At 38.7% G+C, this 20310-nt stretch overlaps 1 protein-coding gene and 1 non-coding gene across 4 annotated transcripts in view; both read right to left on the bottom strand.

Annotated features, from left to right (window-relative positions):
• IMMP2L (inner mitochondrial membrane peptidase subunit 2) overlaps window positions 1-20310 on the bottom strand; it is a 456052-nt gene that overhangs the window by 327071 nt on the left and 108671 nt on the right. The gene's annotated exons all lie outside the window — the stretch shown is intronic.
• On the bottom strand, window positions 1616-1689 carry TRNAI-AAU (transfer RNA isoleucine (anticodon AAU)). Its single transcript has one exon. It is a non-coding gene; the product is annotated as a tRNA-Ile (tRNA).

The following is a 20310-nucleotide window of genomic DNA, read 5'->3' as shown; positions in this document are numbered from 1 at the left end:
GGCAGGGACTCCCCAGAGGTTCTCAGGGCAGAGCCATACAACCAGGGCTCATCCCACCACCCCCAGCTGGAAGCAGGGCAGCTGGAGGAACAGCTGGGGGCAGCCCCTGCCCCTGGCACCATGCACCTCCACAGGGTGTTTTTCTAATTAATTTGATTTAAGTTTTATTATATATGCTATCTGAAGGCACTCCACTTGTAAAAAAAACCTTCACTTTTCATATTGGATTTGCCGTAAAAACACTTAAATCATTTAACATCAGCTAAGAAGAATATACAAATACTTTAGCACATAGTGTGATTATACTGAAAATTACCTCTAAATATATTCACTGAAATTTAATAATGGAAAATGAATGTTGGTTGGCAATAACAATGTTGGGTTAATTTCCGTTCCTTTTCATATCATCCTTATGATCTACTTGAAAGCTTTTCATGCTTTTCATTTTTCCATGCCAAAGATCATGTGAGCATTTCTCCAGTCACTAAAAATGACCCCAAATCAAGAAGTGAGTCAAAATGTTCAGGGATAATCTGTACAACATTGGCAGAGGAGTAGTGCTCCAGTCTTGAAACTAGGGTTAGGAAAACCTGAAATGGTAACTAATGGGTCCATGAAGACCCCAGGGGTCTGTAGAAAAAGGGTAGAAAAATAGTCAGTGTTCACCAATTAAAGGCAAAGCTATAATCCTCCATGTACTTAAAATGAATTCTCAGATCCCAGGTCATACAAATTATCAAAAAAATGGAAAAGAAGCAATGCATATGAGATCTGCTGCTCAAAAGTATTGAAAAATACTTCTTATATAAATATAAAAAAAAAAAGATACTAAAAATACAATTCAATATATATTTCCAAGAAGAAGAGGCAGTTATGGCAAGCATTCAAATAGAAGAGAAGCAAAAGGTCAAAAACAGAGTACTAGACAATTTAGAGATCTGTACTTGAAATTGGATAAATTAGCACCTACTGAAGAACAGAATGATTTACAAAAAATATATACAAAATGCCCAGTAATCAGGCTCTGGTTGTCCAAATGCTGGACATGAAAATTGAGCATAACAAAAAAAAAAAAAAATCTCAAACATGCTATATAATAGAAGAGGTGTGAGAGGTGTGTTTATATTTTTATTTTTTATTTTTTTAAAGAACCTCCTAACTTTAAAAGACATAAAATGATAACTGAACCTTGGCAAAAAAGAAGGGAGTCTTCTGTGCTAATGATACAACAATCAAAGTGGAAAGCTGTATGGAAAGATCTCACAGAGTTAAATGAAGCCAAAATAGAGAGAGAACTCCCAGGATTGACCTGAAGATGAGAAATGTCTATCTGTATTCACATTCTTACTATTGTGATACTTATCAAACTCCCTGCTTTATAAGAAATGCAAATAAGATCACAGCCTCTTAGAATATTCCCAGTTGGAAGGGATCCATGATAACTGAGTTCAACTGCTGGCTCCACACAGGACCTGCCTGACCACTCCCCTCTCAGTGAATAACCTTTTTCCTAATATCCAGCCTCAACCTCCCCCCAAGGTTCCCTTGGGTCTTGTCTTGTTCTCCAAGGAGAAGAGGGTGAGCACCTGCACTTCTCTCTCCTCAAAACTATACATGGCCCGTACGGGGATCGAACCCGCGACCTTGGCGTTATTAGCACCACGCTCTAACCAACTGAGCTAACCGGCCCTGCTGCCTGCTGCCTCCTCTTCCTCTGCTACTCGTGTATATCTTCCATTGACATTTTAAATATCACAAGTGTTTGGGCTGCTTGGGAGAAACTATTGAATGCTCTACTTGGGGTACTTCATAATGTACTTCATAGAGAAGCATTTGTCTTTTATATACCTGTAAGACATCACATGGTCCTTTGTATCACAGTATCAAAAAACATTCAGGAAATTATGCACATATTCACTGGAAGTATATATAAGATTTGAAGATGCAAAACATTTTAAAAGAATCTTTTAAGGGCAAGAGACAGGTTAAACATTTCTAGATCTGAATACAAATGAACTTCAGAGGTATTTGATAAACATATCCCTACCTAGATCAAAAGTTTCCAGGGACACAACTTCTATTAAGACAGAAAAAATCCTGTTTCTAGTCACAGCGTTTCTATTTCAAACAATCAAAAGTTGTATTTCTATCCAAAGTTTGCAGATCAATATTACTGACACTGGCTATACATACAGACTATGTTCTCTGGCTAGACATACAGACTGGGGGGCCAAGAGGCTGGAAGGCAGCCCCACAGAAAGGGACCTGGGGGTTCTGGTTGACAGCAAGCTGAATATGAGCCAGCAGCATGCTCCAGGAGCCAAAAGGGCCAACCGTACCCTGGGGTGCATCAAGCACAGCATTGCTAGATGGTTGAGGGAAGTGTTTGTACCCCTCTGCTTTGCACTGGTGAGGCCTCACCATGAGTACTGTGTGCAGTTTTGGACACCACAGTATAAAAAAGACATAAAGCTACTAGAGGGTTTCCAAAGGAGGACTACAAAGATGGTGCAGGGTCTAGAGGGGAAGATGTATGAGGAGCAGCTGAGGTCCCTTGGTTTGTTCAGCCCAGGGCAAAGGAGGCTGAGGGGAGGCCTCATGGTGGCCTGCAGCTCCCTCACGGGGGGAGCAGAGGGGCAGGTGCTGAGCTCTGCTCTCTGGGGACAGCACTGAGCCTGCTGGAGTTCAGGAAGTGCTCTGACAATGTTCTCAGACATAGAGTTTGATTTTGGAGTGGTCCTGTGCTGACCCAGAGGTTAGATTTGATGGTCCTTGTGAGTCCCTTCCAACCTGGAATATTCTGTGACACCACAAAACTTAAAACAGTGCAAGTAACAACAGAGCAACTGATGTCAGAAAAGATGAGGAAGAACCCAACCATCAATTTAAGTAACACTATGAAAGATGGTTTGACTTAATACTTCCTTGTTTCTCCAATAATGCAAAATCCTTTGACTGTGTGATTATGAAATACTGTGAGAAGTGATGTGTGAAATGGGATTTCCTAGACATATCATAGAGTGATACGCAATATATGTTAGCTGTAGGGAAAATATCAATAGATGTGACAGGACAGTTTAAACTGAGCAATGTATTTGCCAAAGATGTGTACAGTTGCCTTTGGTTTAAATATATATGTCTACTTAATAATATGAGACTCACTGGAGGACTTTTGGTCAAGGAATGAAAATCAGAGTTGTCATATAATCAAATTATAGAATATAATTGACATCAGCACAGGAGAAATGAAACTTTACTAAATTAGAACTAAAAATAAAATTAAAACATTAGCAATTATTGATGACCATTGCCCCATTACAATGCATTTACTGAACCATCAAAGGAACATGAAAAAGAGTTGATAAATTCAAAATATTTTGGATACATCATAAATACCAAGGAAAGATGTAAGTTTGAATGCTGCACGCTGTTCCAAGCAGGAGGCTGGATGATACTATATATATTCTTTAAATGTTTCTGTATAAAGGTTTGCAAAGCTCACTAGCTGTGAGCTCACGTTGGGAAACTATTAGCTTGCTTTGAAGCTGACTGTTCTTCTGAGTAACTTCTAATTTTGAAGATGGGTTTTAAAAGCTCATTGATAGGGTGGAAGCTTTCAGAATCACGATCCCTGTAGATATCTCAGCACATAAGGAGAATGGTTATTTCTGAATATTATTGTAATCTTACTTTACAAAATATACTCTAAAAAAGAACTCAATCTTAAGAAAAACTGAGGAAAATGGGAGTGCTCAGAGGTTATCTTCTTTGGCCTCAGGAAAGGTAAATAAGGTAAGGTATTTTGAGACTGTATTTGCTTGCATATGTGACATCTACCTCAATGGTAGAAAATGAAGAGCCATTCTGAGTGGCATTAGCTGTAACTATGTAGGTATATGATTTCAAAAAGTCACATGCAAATGTCATGATCTCCAATAAGCAGGAATATACTCATTTAGTAGCGTGGAAGATTCAGCCAATAAAATAATTTGTACTATCAGAAGAACAGAAATATTGCCTGAATAATGTACAGAAAATAGTAAGACCCTTGATGAAGCAGTTGACATAGCATTTTACCTCCAGTAATGCAAGATAATCACTTTACCTGTGTTGCAGTTTAACCCAGCCGGCAGCTCAGCACCACACAGCCATTTGCTCACCCTCCCCCCCCCAGTGGGATAGGGGAGGGAATGGGAAAAAGAGTGAAAGTTTGTGGATTGAAATAAAAACAGTTTAACAGGACAGGAAAATAAATAAATAAATAAATAATAATAATGATAATAGTACTAATACCGACAATGTGTAAAAACCAAGTGATGCACAATGCAAATGCTCACCATCTGCTGACCAGCTCATCCCTGAGCAGTCCACCCCACACCCTGGCCAGCCACCCCCTATTAATTGCTCAGTATGATGCCATAATGGTATGGGATACCCCTTTGGCCAGTTTGGGTCAGCTGTCCTGGGTCTGTCCCCTCTCAGCTTCTGCTGCACCCCCAGCCTGCCCACTGGCAGGACAGAGTGAGAAGCGGAAAAGTCCTTGGCTTAGTGTAAGCACTGCTCTACAATGATTAAAACATCATCATGTTATCAACATTATTCTCATCCTAAATCCAAAACAAAGCACCCTACCAGGAAGAAAATTAACTCTATCCTAGCTGAAACCAGGACAACCTGATAGTGTATTTTTGTGCTGCTATCTCCCCACCTATGCTCTAACCAAACACATTAACTTTCAACTTCATCAAGAAAATATTACACATTTGAATTTTTTTTAACTTACTATGTATTAGTGCATGAATTTCAAAGGGATCAGTACTTCTGTCTCTCTTGGTGAACACTAAAAATGTAGATGCTCAAGAGACTCCTATCAGGAATGACAGTTCTTTGAAGATCTGCTACAAGCAGCCTTTCTACATGTCCTCTTATACTCCTTTTCTTCTTCTTTCCCCCTCCCAAGACTTCCTTTCATCTTACATTGCCTATAAATTAGGGATGATCTTTATTTATTTATTTAATATACTAAGCATCACAATTAGGTTGTTTATGAAACCAACTTCCATGGCAAAATATAAGACCCATAAGTGTTCTTCTGTCACTAACTTGCCCATATTCTTTATCAGACACCATAAATTTCCCCAGTAGTCATGTTCTTGAAAGCGTGAGAGCAGTGAAGGCTTCTTGACAGCTATTTTAGGATCAAACTATAAAGCAACACACCTAAACATGATAGGAAGCAAGAGGCAAGAAATGTACTCATTTTAGTGGTTAGTGTATGGTTTATCTACTCCACATGTATACCAAAAAAAGGGGCTTACCCACTTTTAGTTTTGTGTATGGTTCAACTGTCATGGGCAACTCTTTGCAGTACTGTTCTGTTGAGAGTTACTTCAGTTTTAGTTTTATCGGCTAAACTATGGCAATTACTTATGCATGTCTCATCTTTCCTGAGTTGCAGAGTAGAAAAAAAAATTGGATGCAGTCTGGGTTATTTTTGCCAAAATAGATCAAAACCTAACAGATTCTTAAAATAAAATTAGCTGGTAACTTCTTTGTGAAGCTGTAAATTTGGCATCTTTGGAAAAGTACAGCAAATACTGCTAAGGGCATTCAGTTGACTAAACTGGTAAGCATATGCAGGGTTGCTTTGCATTTCTCCGGCCATAATACTATTGATGCCACATAGTTAAAGTACAAAGTCATCACAATTCAAGTTTGCAGCAGCAAGTATCTTCAAAATGTAACTCCAACAAGCCATCTATTGCCTCTCCATTACACTCACAAGTAATTCCAAATGTACCCATTAAAACTCAGTTGTAAATCTAGTTATGACCTGAGATTTCTAAAATATTTTAATTTCAGTGCTAGTGCATATAGTACATAGTGATAGTTTATTGTTTGTCAATCATTACTGTTGGATTACAACAAGAAAATTATATCTGAGGAAGTGGTGCTGACATCCCTACATATTCCTAGTGTACTCACGCCTTTTCAGGAACAACATTAAAACAACTCCATTAAAAGTCTAAAAACTGATAATGAGGGAAAAGCAGGTAGGATCACGCATACATCAACAACAGAAAGTGAATTTAACGATGAACATCTTGTATTCTTAAAAATACAGTTTTGTACAGTATTGCATTACCAAGGCATGTTTACAGTCACATGCACAGAAATCAAGGACTTATAAGGTTTATCTTGAAACAAAGAATAACAAAGTTGCATACCATTTTGCTGTTACTTAATGCAGTTTTATCCATATCAGGACACTGTTTCAAAAAATAATAATCTATTTTGTAGCACGCAGGAACTTAATGTATATTGTTTGGAAATTTTCTACTATACACATTGATTTTCACACATACTATCACCAAGGTCCTCTCAATGTTTCAGCCTTAGATGTCTTCTTCTTAAAGTTTGCAGGATTTGAACTCCCTGGTGCTTGATTTTGAAAAAGTCTTATATAGCATGACTGACTTAGTATGTTTTCCTTCAGTTACCATGAAGTTATATATTATTTGCTTCCCACAACATCAATCAAATTTATGTTTTGAAGTCAACAAAGACAATTTTCACTTCTGCTGCTAACTTGTCCTTTTGCCTGAGATCTACGTCAGAAGCATAAAAGGGTTTCCAAAATGCCCTTTTGTCAGAGCTCTGGATGTATTCTCCCCAGGAGTGTACATTTCCTCCCATTATTTCCTTCCTCTGGAGTCCTTCTGTTCTGCTTTTCATCTGTGTTTATCTAGCTCAAAACAGCCTTTCACTCCACTTGTCACTTATTCTTGACCAGGAGTCTTTGCTCTTTGGCTGCATTTATGACACACCTAATTCCTTATCCTTTGCACTTGTTTTTTTCTTGGCATCTCAAATGTCCCAAGAGACTCTGTTTCAAGCCATAAACTATGCAGACTGTAGTCAGTCTTTAGACCACTAATCCCAATATTCTTTTTTGTTTGGTAGCCCTCATATTTATACAGCTGACACAACATGATAGAAAAGTTAAAAGAATATTCACAGATAAAATTTCAGTTAAATACAAATTTACAGTGTGCGGTATCTTTCAGAGACCCTAACTTAACAAACCAGAGCTTTAACAAACAAACAGGAAAAAATCACCCTTAGCCCAGTAAGGATTTTAGCAGTATTTCTTGATATTCAAAGCACAGCAAAAATAAACAGATCTGGAGTAATTTATACTGATAGGACTGAATATCGTTGCTTGTCAGATTTTTATCTCCTGTCTCTTTTTAGTTATCTTAAACTATAAAGCTATCTTTTCTTGTGAGATTATTACCTCAGATCAGTAATGAGTATTTTTAACTTGAAATGATATTTAACAAAGATTTTTTTTCCTACAAGTTAATTCTAAATCTTTCATCCTTGGTTCATATTTAGAACGAATTGCATATACAGATGAAATGTATTGCAAGACAGTATTAAGCAGGATGCTGTTGAATAAGTACATTGCTGAACTTCGTGATAGACTGCTTTAATGTCTTTTCAGGTTACAGCACTTAAAAGGCTTATAATACTCAACTACATGATATGAAATATTCCTTTTGGAAAGGACAACTTAAAAGACTTTTAATCATTTGATTTTCTTCTTGATACATATTCTTTTTTAACTACTCTTACTAATTGTCTCTCCTATGCAGTTTGAGGATGGCAAAATATAGCAAAAACTACATGAAAAAGCTATTTCACAGATGACAAAATTCTTTGAAGCAACTGCTACAGAAGCAGCTTATTGTTGTATGCAAAGTAAAACAAATCTGTCTTCATGGAGGACTGTCAGAATACACAATAACTTACTGATTAGATAGCTGACGACTCTAACATATTGACATTTTGTAGCAACCACATAAATCACATTGTGCTCATCTAGAAATTGGCTAGTTCTGTATCAATGAAGACTTTTCATCTCATCTGGTGTTTTATAAATTGGTTGTGGATTCTTCAAATCAGAAGATACATCTTCCATTCAAAGAAAAGTAAAAATAATCTGAGGCATTTTTTCAGTAGTTTTGTAAAAGACATATGCTCTAATTATTACAAATACATGAAAGTTTAAAATCATTTAATGCATCTACCTCTCTTAAAACCACCTCTTTCTTACACAATTCTTCCCTGTACAGCTCCTCTTGAGCTCAAGAACTGACAAAGGTAGTTTTAGTGTGACAAAATGGCTTCAGTATGGCCACGACTGTAGCTGCACATTGTTAGAAACCCTTCCACACAGACAGCCCAGGAGCCAGAAGGCATCACGTAATACGGAGAGTGCTGAATACTAAAACATCCCTATGGCTCTGATAACAGCTCCTCTGAGAAACTTGTCAATTACCTCAAATACATTCACTTCAGCACTCCTGGCCCAAGACAACACATAGTACTGCTGCTCCTCTGATGACCACAACACTATTAGCACACACTGCTTAAGCCAAGAGGAGGTGAAGTTCTCTAGAATGGAAAGGAAATGGAGCAGACATGCTCCAGACACTCTTCATTAAGCCAGCCGCTAGTTAGGAGTATGCTTGACACCTCTTGGATAAATGTAGGAAATACTCTCTGGCAAACACATCCCAATGCATCTCTGAGAGGATGCTGTGCTACCACCTAAAAGTGAAAGTTAGTCACTTCCTTTACAGCTTCGAGGGGAAAATATGCATAATGCACTTGATTTAGCTTTCTTCTTGATCCCCTGAATCATCAGCATTTGGTACTTAAATAGTAATTAATGAAACAAATGCTAACAATAACACTAAGCTTCATCCTTCCAGCAAAGCTGTGAGAGAGATTTTTCTTTTTAATTTTCTTACAAGACATTAAGATAGCCTATTAGTAGACAAACACACAGAGCTTATTCCAAAGGGTAAAATAAGTGTGTAATGATGAGAAGGAAAAGAGAAGAATGCACAGACGATAAAGACAAAATTGATTGGAAAATATATTTTAAAAATAAGTTATTGAAATATATAGTGCTCTGCATTTTCTTGGAACTCGTTTGCAATTAGCTAATGTACCCCCAAAATAAAAATCAAAGACAAAACCAATTTAGGATGGGAAATTGCCTAAGACCTTGATCGAGAGTCCTTCAAGTGGAAAAAAATACTAGAAGATTGGCAAATAAGTAGTATTTCTCCAAGAATTTGAATGTCCAAATCTTCAAAGAGAAAGAAAAATCATCTTTCAATGATAAAACATTTGCACTTTGAACTTCCAGTAAAATTCTGTTTTCATATGCCAAAATTGGGGCGACAATTCATTTTTTGTTCATTCAAGAAGACTGCATGTAAACATAAAACATTGTCCATTTGAAAGAATTCCAAACATATATTTTAAAATTCTGAGTCCAAATACAAGGAGAAATGCATTGATTCAGAATATTTTCTTCTACTCAGCATCTGATGAAAATAACGAAAGGCCTGCACCATAAATGGGATATAGAGTTCACAGACTGCTGAAGGGTATCAAGGATGAGAACAAAGATAATGTAAAATACTGAAACCTGTGAACAGATCTAGTGGAAATCTGTGTTCAGAAAGGCCTAAGAAAATGCAAACTGCCAGTCACAAACCTTAAGTGTTCAATAAAAGGAACTAAATAAAGAGCAAAAAGCGATAGAGTACACTAGAAAATTGTGCCATGAATCAAGAATATGGCTGAACATGTCAAACATAGCACTAAATCTGTATAGATGAGCAAAGAAAGGAAAGGCTGGACCATGTCAAAAAAAGAGCTTCACATTTACGGAGACAAAACAGTGATTATGAAAGTTTTTTGGGATACAGTGATTATCCGTTACGCTCTTGTTCTTTAATTCCGAAGTAATTCTTTCTGGTTGGCAAGTCCCCAGAATAGCATTCTTTAGCCCAACTGAACAGAATGATTTATTGACTAACATCACATGTTTATCTACATTTCTGCCTATGTTTTAAGTAGTCTTTCATTTGTACTAAATCTTTGCTCTTAACGGTTATATATTTTTTTTTTCAGGTAATAGATGCAGAAGCTAACTTAGTGGAGACCTAAGCCCATTAACTCTAAAGCCACTAGAGACGTTTTCAGGGACTAAATAAAGGTTTAAAAACCCTGCTCCTGATTTCATGAACATGATCTAACACATCAAACCAATACCCACTGAGATGTGTTGTTTTTTTCAGTGAACAAAGTAAAAGGAACTTGTTTGCTGTAATAGCTATTAAATTATTTTTAAGTAAAAATTAATGAAAAAGGCATGTCGTTCTGCAAAACAGACTGATTTAGGTCACGTATAAATTACACGTTGCCACTTTCACAGCATCTCACAAAACACGATAATGCGAATTTAAATAACCCAGTGCATTTATTTGCACAGTCACCCATTTTGTTATTGTTTATAGCAACCTGATTTGACTCACAGTAATTCAGGCAGCACAGATTTCAAATTACACAGAAATATTCAGTTTTAATACTCTCACATTCTTTTGCCCAGCAAAAGCTTGCTCTTTGGGGATTTTACTGAAGCAATTCTGAAGTTATTCTACAAGGCAAATTCTTTAAAGTTTTTTATCTCCTTTTCACCCCACTGATCTACTTCTTCCTGAATTAAAAACACATTATGTCTTTGTTTATACCAGTTCATGCATTTCCATAAAACGCTAAATGAGTACAGTGAGAACAAAATGCACATGTACTCATTTTTTTCCAGATTATTTTCCTGCTCATCAAACCACACTTAACCCCCATTTTTCTAACTAACACTTTAAAAATGCTCTGCATTTTTAAAAGAATGCAGATAAATGGATTGCTTCAGTGGTAAAATGCATCAAATCCAAACAAACCGAACAGATAGCCTCCTCATTTAAAAATCAGAAAACAGAAGCTACTATTCAGCTGGTTTACTCTGCACTTTGGAGGCAGGATTACATAGAGTTTTACTGTAATAATAAAAATGGAAAAGGAAATCACTACATCACTAAAACTCTACTTTCTTAAAAATCCTTTAATTGCTACAATGACTCTTCATAAGTCTAAATATAAATAAATAAGAAATAAATAAATAAAATAAAATAGAGAAGGACAGGAAAATAAATTCAATTATTCTTCCAGTGAATCTGCATGATGGTTGTTTCCTTGTTGTTTCTGCTGCCAGTTTAAAAGCTTTGAAATCTGTGTGGCCTACTTTCATTGCCACTTCAGGCAGGATTCATGTCATGTACTTTGGCCATGTCCGTATCTCAGCTAGTCCCTTTGTGCTTTCTTTATACTGAACAAAGAGAAAACGGTCACTTTTAGGACCAAATAGTGTAAATTATTTTAGATTCCAGTTTCATCTGGGAGTGCCCATTCCTTTCCACTGACTGTAACAGAAGTCAAAACAACAAGCTTCACTTTAGACACCTCAATTTGGCCAAACAAATCCCAGGCATCCAGTCCTTCCAGATGCCCATCTATTTTATTCTTGTGTAACAAAACCACATTTACTGACAGAGTTGCACGGAGCTGGTCAGTGCAGTAACACACTTCCAAACGCTGTACAGAATGGAAATAGTCCAACAGTGGCATGGTTTGCTTTGTCCTGCCTCTAGGTTGTGGTTTCTGCTGTTACATCATACAGACTGACTTCCAACAAAATTCGGATAGACCCAGGGCTAGCGCTTTCTTCTCCTTATTCTGTTTCCAGAATTTGATTAAAAGCTGGTGTGTTATTGATTTGATGCCTTTTTGACACCCTCTTTAAAAGGCAACCTGTTTTATTTCCCTTTTGATTTGTTCTACTCTCTGAGCTATCCTGCTTAGGTTAGAGAATACACAAAAGCAGCAACGTCACCTGGAGCCACATCCTCTTCTGTGCCTGTTAGCTTTTCTTACAGCCCCACAGTTCAAAACCTTTCTTGCAATCTTCTTGATTTTAAGTCCCAACAGCTTGGTGTCCGTGTGATTTAAATGAGGTCCCCCTTTCTCTTACATATGTGCCCTTTATTTGGGACAGTCCTTCACAAAATGTTTCCTTCAAAAAATGTTAAAAACCTTGGGTTTATGAGTTTAAACACTGGGTTCATGAGTAGAGTTAACTGCCAAAACCAATATATTTATATTTCTTTCCTAATCTCTAACTTTTTTTTTTTTTTTTTTTTGGATGGGCTGCTTTTGGACTCATTTACAATAAAATAATTATTTAATTCCCAAGGCAGCATTTTCTAATCCCTTTGCAGGACATAGAAGGTTATGTACTACCCCTCAGAGACTGTAAGACTGTTACTAACAAGCATTTCAAATTAAAATTGCTGTTATTTTGCAATTAATAAACTGAAATAAATTACCAATACAGCTAATTCCCAGAAACCAGAGATGAGGATGTTCGAGCACACTGCAACACTTGTTTTCTGAACATTTCTTTGGTAACACTGGATTCAAAGACCAGCTTTAAAACAAACAAATATTTCTTCCAAGAGCCAGGAACAAAAATAGAATAGCTTTTTTTTTTTTTTTTTGCCTAATTCCCAACAGAGACAGTACAGCTATAATTGTTTAAAGTATTAATGCTTCACAGAGATTAAAGACACCACCTTCTCTCCATCAGTATGTAAAGCACTTGCACACTATCATTTGCAGCTTTGTCTGCTTGACATCTCCTAGTTTCAGACACCAAAAACACAAAACCAAGGGACAAAATCTTTGTTTGCACCGATATTCTAAGCTTGGGGTGCATCAGAAATAAACCTGGCATTCTTCCAGTTTATTTCAATCTGATTACACTAGGGAAAATGTGCTTGGTTTTTAGCATCCTAATAATTCTCAGAAGAATTAAAAAAAAAAAAAATCTCTCTCTAAATGAATTTCTGGTAATAAAAGTCACTATGCAAGGTCAAAAAATATTGCTGACCGCATATGGAAACACTGTAAGAAGGTTCACAAAGACAGTGACCTTGATGATATTTTTCATTTTCCTGCTTTAAGAAATCTCTTTGGAGGATCAGACCGTAAGTATTTAGAATAGCTCTACCTGCACACTAAAATATATGTAATGCATTGACTCCAGCCAAGCTGTGTGGAGCAAGCGATCTGTTACTTTCTTTCTTGTTGCCTTCAGGGGGCAGAGGCGACCTGGTTCAGGAACGGCACGGCGACCAACCCCAGGCCGCTCGGTCCATCGGCTCACAGACACCAATGTGGTGGATGGCAAATGGCATTTATTGTCGAGTCACATGGGCTTATATACCTGAGGCCCATAGCGTCACTTCCGCTTGCTTACATCACAGGCCACACGCTACTGTCCATCAAGGGAGGGGCTCCACCTTTCTGTACAGCACGACATCTTCCGGCCGCCAGACCCTAACTACCCACATCTCCCCCCTCCCTATGCACAACCAAATTAGCTAAAATATAACCATCTTAAGATGTAGACATCATAACTTAACTGAAAAACATAAGGCACAATAACCAGGAGAAAACTAGGAGGTAACTGGTAACCCTGAGTAAATACACTCTTAAAGTAGTTGTTGGTGTTCTACCAACATAATATTAACTTTCTCTAACCAACTTTTAACAAACAACACAAGCATATTTAGTATACAAGGTCCAAAGATAAGATCACACAAACACATTGCAGCCCCCCACCCACGGAGGCTGCTTCGCTGGTGTCTGGATTCTGCCAGTGTGGAACTCTCAGGCTTAAACAGGACGCTTGCTGACTTATTGTCTTCTCATATCGCCGGGGTATACAGATTACAGGGGTGCCTGATGATCCGTTCCTGTGAACAGAAACTCAGTTTTCATTAGTTTTGTTCTGAAGTTGGGGCGTCGGCTGTTTGGAGCTTCTCTGGCCGCACGAGTTGCCATACCTTCGTGGGCCCTCAGGCCCTGGACTTGCGCCTGGGGGGTGATCACTGCTGGGTCCGTACCCATTCGCCGCTGCAGGCTAGAGCCATACAGTGTGTGATCCGTCCCAGTTACTTGGGCCAGTTGTCTCTTACAGTTGTCCCCCCATTCTCGTTTAAAAATGATCATCCCACCCCCGTCAAAGATCAGTCTACAAGTTTGTTTTATATCAAACGGGAGCATGTCGTCTCCCCTGAAAACACCATCTATGAGGGTGGAGACCATTGCAGAATGAAGCCCTTTATCCACAATGGCTTTAACTATCGCTTGCACATCTTTAGGGTTTGTTGGTGAGTGAACCCTCTGCCCCCTGTCTGTCACCCAGACCGGGAACGCTAGCATGGCCGATAAAGCCCAGACAGCGCACGCAATCTTAATTTTCCTCCAATCCATGAGAGGAATTTCTCTGCCTCGCGGTGCAGCTTTATTTCGGATGGGGATATTTTTGCAATCTGTCCCCATTTCCTCCTCCGAATTTGAATCGGTATCTGATCCGGAGTCGGAGCTTGACTGACTGCTCACCTCCACGTTCCGGTACCCTCCCATCGAGTTCCGGCCCCGCCCCCCACCCCTGCGGGCGGGCCGCTCCCTGCCTCGTGGCTCGCCCCGCCGCCTTCTCAGCGAGGCGTTTGCGCCATAGGAGCGTGTTTTCAGATGGCCGCTCTGATCGGCTCTCTGCCCCTCTCTCACGCTTCTACCTCCTCCCCGGTCGTCCCCGCAACCGTTCTCTTTTTCGCATTTCCACGTGTTAGTAAAACCTAACGCTTCATCCCCGTTCCCGCCGGAGGCTTCTTCACCCGATTCTTCGTCTTCTAGTTCAGCACCGTACTGGGGCACACATGGCCGTGGTCTCTCCCAGATTTCCCCAGGCTCTGGTTCCCCACCGGCACCCCTGGCTTCCTCAGCCGAGCCACCCCACAGCTTCCACAACTTTGATACGACCTTCACAAGGGTTTCCATCTTCCTTGTTGGTCCGGGAGCTTCCTCCCCGCCGGGCTGGTCCCGCCGCTCCGGCCGCCGTTCACCCGAATCCAGGAGTTTTCCCGGGTTTCGGCACCACTTGTTGCCTTCAGGGGGCAGAGGCGACCTGGTTCAGGAACGGCACGGCGACCAACCCCAGGCCGCTCGGTCCATCGGCTCACAGACACCAATGTGGTGGATGGCAAATGGCATTTATTGTCGAGTCACATGGGCTTATATACCTGAGGCCCATAGCGTCACTTCCGCTTGCTTACATCACAGGCCACACGCTACTGTCCATCAAGGGAGGGGCTCCACCTTTCTGTACAGCACGACATCTTCCGGCCGCCAGACCCTAACTACCCACACTTTCTACAAGTACACCATTGCATTTCTAGCCTAACTTATATACTTCAAGTCCAGTGTTAGACCTTTTCTAAGTATAAAGTGTCAATAAGCAACAGGGGGTGGACTGTATTATTTTCTTCCTAAGTTGTTTCTGGAGAGAAGCTATAGATTTCCTGGAAAGAAAGCTCAGCTTCACTGTAGGAAGACCCAACACTACAAACCCGGAACATACATAAGCTTTGCAAACAGAAGTGAGCCTAAGAGAATGACTGTGATGACTTATTCATGATAGCATGGTTTAGGCAGCTTTAACTATCATTATTACCCATCGCTAATCCTTTTATTTATACATTGTACATTGGCTGTCATGGAAAGAAGTGTGTATCCAGGGCTTCCTATGCTCACCTCAGAGGCTGTGATCCCTTCTTGAGAAGCTAACGCATGTTACACCTGATTTTTTCTCTGGAACTGGCAGAGATCCTTCAGAAACCTGTGGTACATCCAAAAGCTTTCAAGAATCATCATACTGTTTCTTTTTCTCCAAAGAACAGAGACTGGTCCATGGCCACACAGTCCTAGTAAATACCTTCTAGAAAGGAAGCCTTTGGTCCCTTAACCCCGCACTGCTGGAGAGGGCAGTATTTTGAGAAAGCAGCAAAATGCATTTTATGCAAGAAATGCGACCATTCAGTGAGCAAAATATGCAAAAGGCTGTTGCTGGAGAACAATCTCTCTTCTCATTTAACACTAAAAAGGCTTTCTGGAGAATCTAAATGCAATGTCTTCTGTTATATTTACTGATGCCCTTTGATCTTAACAATACTTTGTGACCTGTTATGATGGCTGATTACTTAAGTCATGCATTTCTGGTTAATCTTTGTTCGGTTTAGTTCCTATGAGCTAATACATGATGTTCTTTTCTCTAGTTCCATTTCTTTACACCCCTTCATAATTTAGTTGCTTCATATGCTGTGGAAAATTCAACAGGCTGGAAAAAACATCATGAATATTTCTAGGCTACAGAGCAATATGCCTAATGAGAAACTTAAATTGCAGTTTCTCAAAAACTAACATATGTAGAACTAAAAGTCCCTGTCAGTGTGTAGCTATAATTGTACTCTGCTCACTTATAGAGCTGCCTAATTAGTCATTAATCACATTGGCAGAATGCATTCCCTATCTCTCAGAATCAAATATGACACAGCAAAATATTTTAGGTTTGTGTTGCTAACTATACATTTTTGACATATTGAATATTCCAGGAATACAGCCATCAGAGACCAAGAAATTCTGGTCTAATTTGAAATCTTCTGGCAAGATGGAAAACTTCAGAATGAATCTTTTTCTTGTCTCCCATCCATATTAACCGATAAAAATCTCCAGCAAAGTTGAGCTCAGACTGTTCACAATTAGAAACAAGATTTCGACATGCTATTTCTTTTCTTTGGGTACTAAATAGCATAATGAAGAAATCAGCGTGAATGCTTATGTCTGGTATCTAGCAGGGCTAAGTAATTTGGGGAGTACGGGGAAGTGGAGACTGGCTGATGGGTTTAATTTGGACTTGTTTTTACGCTAATTTAAAGTAAATTTAGCTAAATTGTTTTGACACAAATCTAAATGTTTTATTTTCAAAATGCTTATTTTTTTGTTTTCAGAACCTCTTGCTGTTTTGGTATAAACTGTTACACAAATAAAGATTCACACATCATATCAATTTCTTGAAAGATGCAATTCTAATGAATAAAATCCTTGTCCAGTAGTTCTTCATTTTGAAGAGGTATGATTTATAGACTAAGACTGTGAAGTTCTGAATAATTTAGATATGTGACAGAACCCAGGCTTCCAGTAAATGGTGGCCAAGAAGCTCTTTGCTGTGAGATATAAATCATAATACCTTATTTACAACACTGTTTCCAGTACTGCCAAATCTCCTGTACTTTCAGGGTCCCACGTACACTCAGGATTTTTCATACATCTGTACTAGGCACATGAGAGGTAATAATACTTGAAAAATACATAGTCCCTGTAGATTTTGTAGACAGTAAAAGGGATCCTACTCCTTGCTTTCCTTTGGCTTCCCACAGACCAGTGGTATGCATTTACCACATGCAAATGTCCTGCACTTCCTTAAAGGCCGCCTAATTGGTATGGTTTGCCAACAGTCTAAGCCTGAAGTCTCACTCCTTCACACAGCTTGAATAGCATTAAAAGAGCAGAACAAGGATGACAGTCTTCTGCAGACATACTTTTACTTGCATGAAACATTTAAAAGACTTGTCAGGCTAGAATTCTATTTATTTCTGATGATTTTTGAATACATTTGTGGGAAAATATTTTTACAGACTTTTAAAAAAGCCAGATAATACCTCTTACTGCAGATATGCATATACAAATTATTACATACAAGAAAAATCACGAGTTACAGCAGAATCAGCGCTTATATGATCAGCATATATTATATGATGTGATGTGTGTTTGTGCTAACAGCTAGCTGATACAGACAAGTCAAAAGGCCTCTCAGATGTTATCTTACAGACCTATGAAAGGTCCATAAAGTTATCATGGAATAATAAAGGTTGGAAAAGCCCTCCACAATCATCTGGTCCCAGCCATCCCCCTCCTACCAATATCACCCATTATACCATGTCCCTTAAGAACCATGTCCAACCTTTCCTTAAACACCCCTAGGGTCAGAGACTCCACCACCTCCCTGTAACATTGAAAGGCTAAATAAGGACCAACTATTCCCTCTCTTTTTTAGAGTAAAAAATGAGAAGGTGTCAAATGAACCTGAGACAAAGTCAAATTCAAAAGAGACAAATCAAAAGCGTTTCTTCCTGTCAGGTCTAGAACTCCTTGTCTTAAGATAACTCAGTGGTACATATTTACATTTTTTAAATGGGAAGTGGACAAGGTAATGGAAAATAACCTACTGAGGAGCCCAGACAGGAACCACATGCAGCTCAGGAAACACATAAACTGCAATTAATTGGAGGGCAAATACTGGCAGAGAGTATCACCAAAGGACAGCAAAAAATCCATGCTGAGTCAGACCAACAGGATCTAACCCATCATGCTCTCTCCAGGATTTATTTTGCCCAGATGTTTATGGAAAACTGTAAGAACGGAGGAAACAGAGCATTTCACAATATGTTTTTGCCCACTGGTCTACCTCAAAATCAGCATTTTTACATATTTGACTATATCTTTCTGAAGTACAGTAAATAAAAACATAGGCAGTCATCAACATGCAGAAAAAACATGGATTTTCACAATCTTACAAGGATGTTCTCTGTCTGATTCTCTATTCTTTTGCTGAGAATTCATAACACTTGCTTTGCCTTTATGACTGCTGTTGAGCATCACGTTTTCAAAGAATTATATGTCATAATCCCAAAGTTTCACTGCTGTGTGATAATCATCAGCTCAAACACCATCATTTTATATGTGGAGCTAAGATTTGTTTTTTTCCCCAAGTATATCATTTTATATTTACCAGTAATGATCTTCATTTGCTGTTTTATTTGCCAGATATTCAATTCAATAAAGTACTCTGGCAAATTCTCAGTGTCGGTGCCATCTTAGTCACCTTAATTTATTTATTAGTAAGTCAACAGCAAATTGCTCACTTTTTTTCCCCCATATGATTTGTGAATATTTTGAAGAATCTACATTGAATAAAGGTCTTACAAACTTCATCATGCATGCTTTTTAATCAAGTATTTATAGATGTTTCTTTCACAACAGCCACGCTTGCTTTTTCAAAAGCATCTTGCACTTATCTATTCATTCACTGATTCTATTATCCATTCAGCTTTCACTAATTTGGCCATGTAAGTACTTCTCCTGGTCATCTCTGAAACCGTGTTTGCTTTCTTTTTCAAATTGCAGCCACATTTGCTACTTGCAGTCCTCAAATGGTAAAGTAGTTTCAAGAAAGACTAATCCTCACTGAAGACCATCAGAAAAATGAGTACTGCGCATAACCCTAACTTCAAACACGTTCACATGGTAAGAGTTTTTGTTTTGCAATCATTGATTAAATAAAATGAAGGAGGCTATTGAATGTTTTCCTCAGAATTACAGAAACAAGACAGATAGATCCAAAAAGTGGCTTATTTTCATACTCAATTTCCTCAGTCTGTATTTCTGCCCAAAGATTATGTCAGACATTTGTAACAACTGCATAAAAGCTGTGCATTAATGAACAGTCTTTTCAGTCATTTATAGGACAGCTAATATTTTAGCCTATGAAATCATTATGTAAATTAAACTAATTTCCACTGCAGCCATTCGACTTCAAACAGCTGCACAGAACAGGATTTTCCCTTTTATAAAGAAATCTGCATGCCATTGCACTTTGTATCACAGTTTTACAGCACCAGCATTGTCCTTTACCGGAACAACACAGACCTTCAAGCCATGGTCCATATTTTAGGTGCTGCTGTGATGCTCACCTTACCATCTGTTCACATTAATCTCATGAACAAATCTGCTCAAAAGCATGCCAAGTACAGACAGTTTTACAGTAAAAACATATTCATAATTAGGGGCAGAAAGAAGCACCTGATCAACAGAAATCGTGCAGTTCTGTATACATCTAGAGCCAGTCACCTTTAAGCTTGTAACTGGGTCTTTCTTCTTTTGAAAATACCTGCTCAACAAAGTGGCCAAGATAATCGCTTTGCTCCATTAGCACAGCGAGTATTCTGCAGAGGCAGAGCCAGGCTCAGACCCTCTGTTTCCTTCTCCTCCCCAACATCTACATGCTACAGCAAACGAGCAGAACAAGCTACATTTTTGGAAGGAATATTAAAATACTATTATTTAATGGATACAATGGAAATAAACATAGGGAAGCAGGGGGATTCTGCACACCAAAACGATGGAGAAGGACCAAGGGATTTGAGCTGCACAGAAGAGAGGGAATGGTGAAAAAGAGGGCTCCTGTCCTCCCAGCCCTCTAGAAGCCACAGCCCTCCTTGCCCCACAACATTCTTAAAATGTACCCTTCCTAGATTTTCTATTCTCCTACCCTGGATCCACTTAGCAAATGTTATAAAAGTGATTTTTATCTATGTCTCAAGTCTTGAATCTCTTCTAACTATACATATTCTGTGGCTACAAAAATTGTCT

The sequence above is a fragment of the Anas platyrhynchos genome, chromosome 1, assembly GCF_047663525.1.
Source record: "Anas platyrhynchos isolate ZD024472 breed Pekin duck chromosome 1, IASCAAS_PekinDuck_T2T, whole genome shotgun sequence".
Classification (NCBI taxonomy): Eukaryota; Metazoa; Chordata; class Aves; order Anseriformes; family Anatidae; genus Anas; species Anas platyrhynchos.
This window is presented reverse-complemented; position numbering and strand designations above follow the sequence as displayed.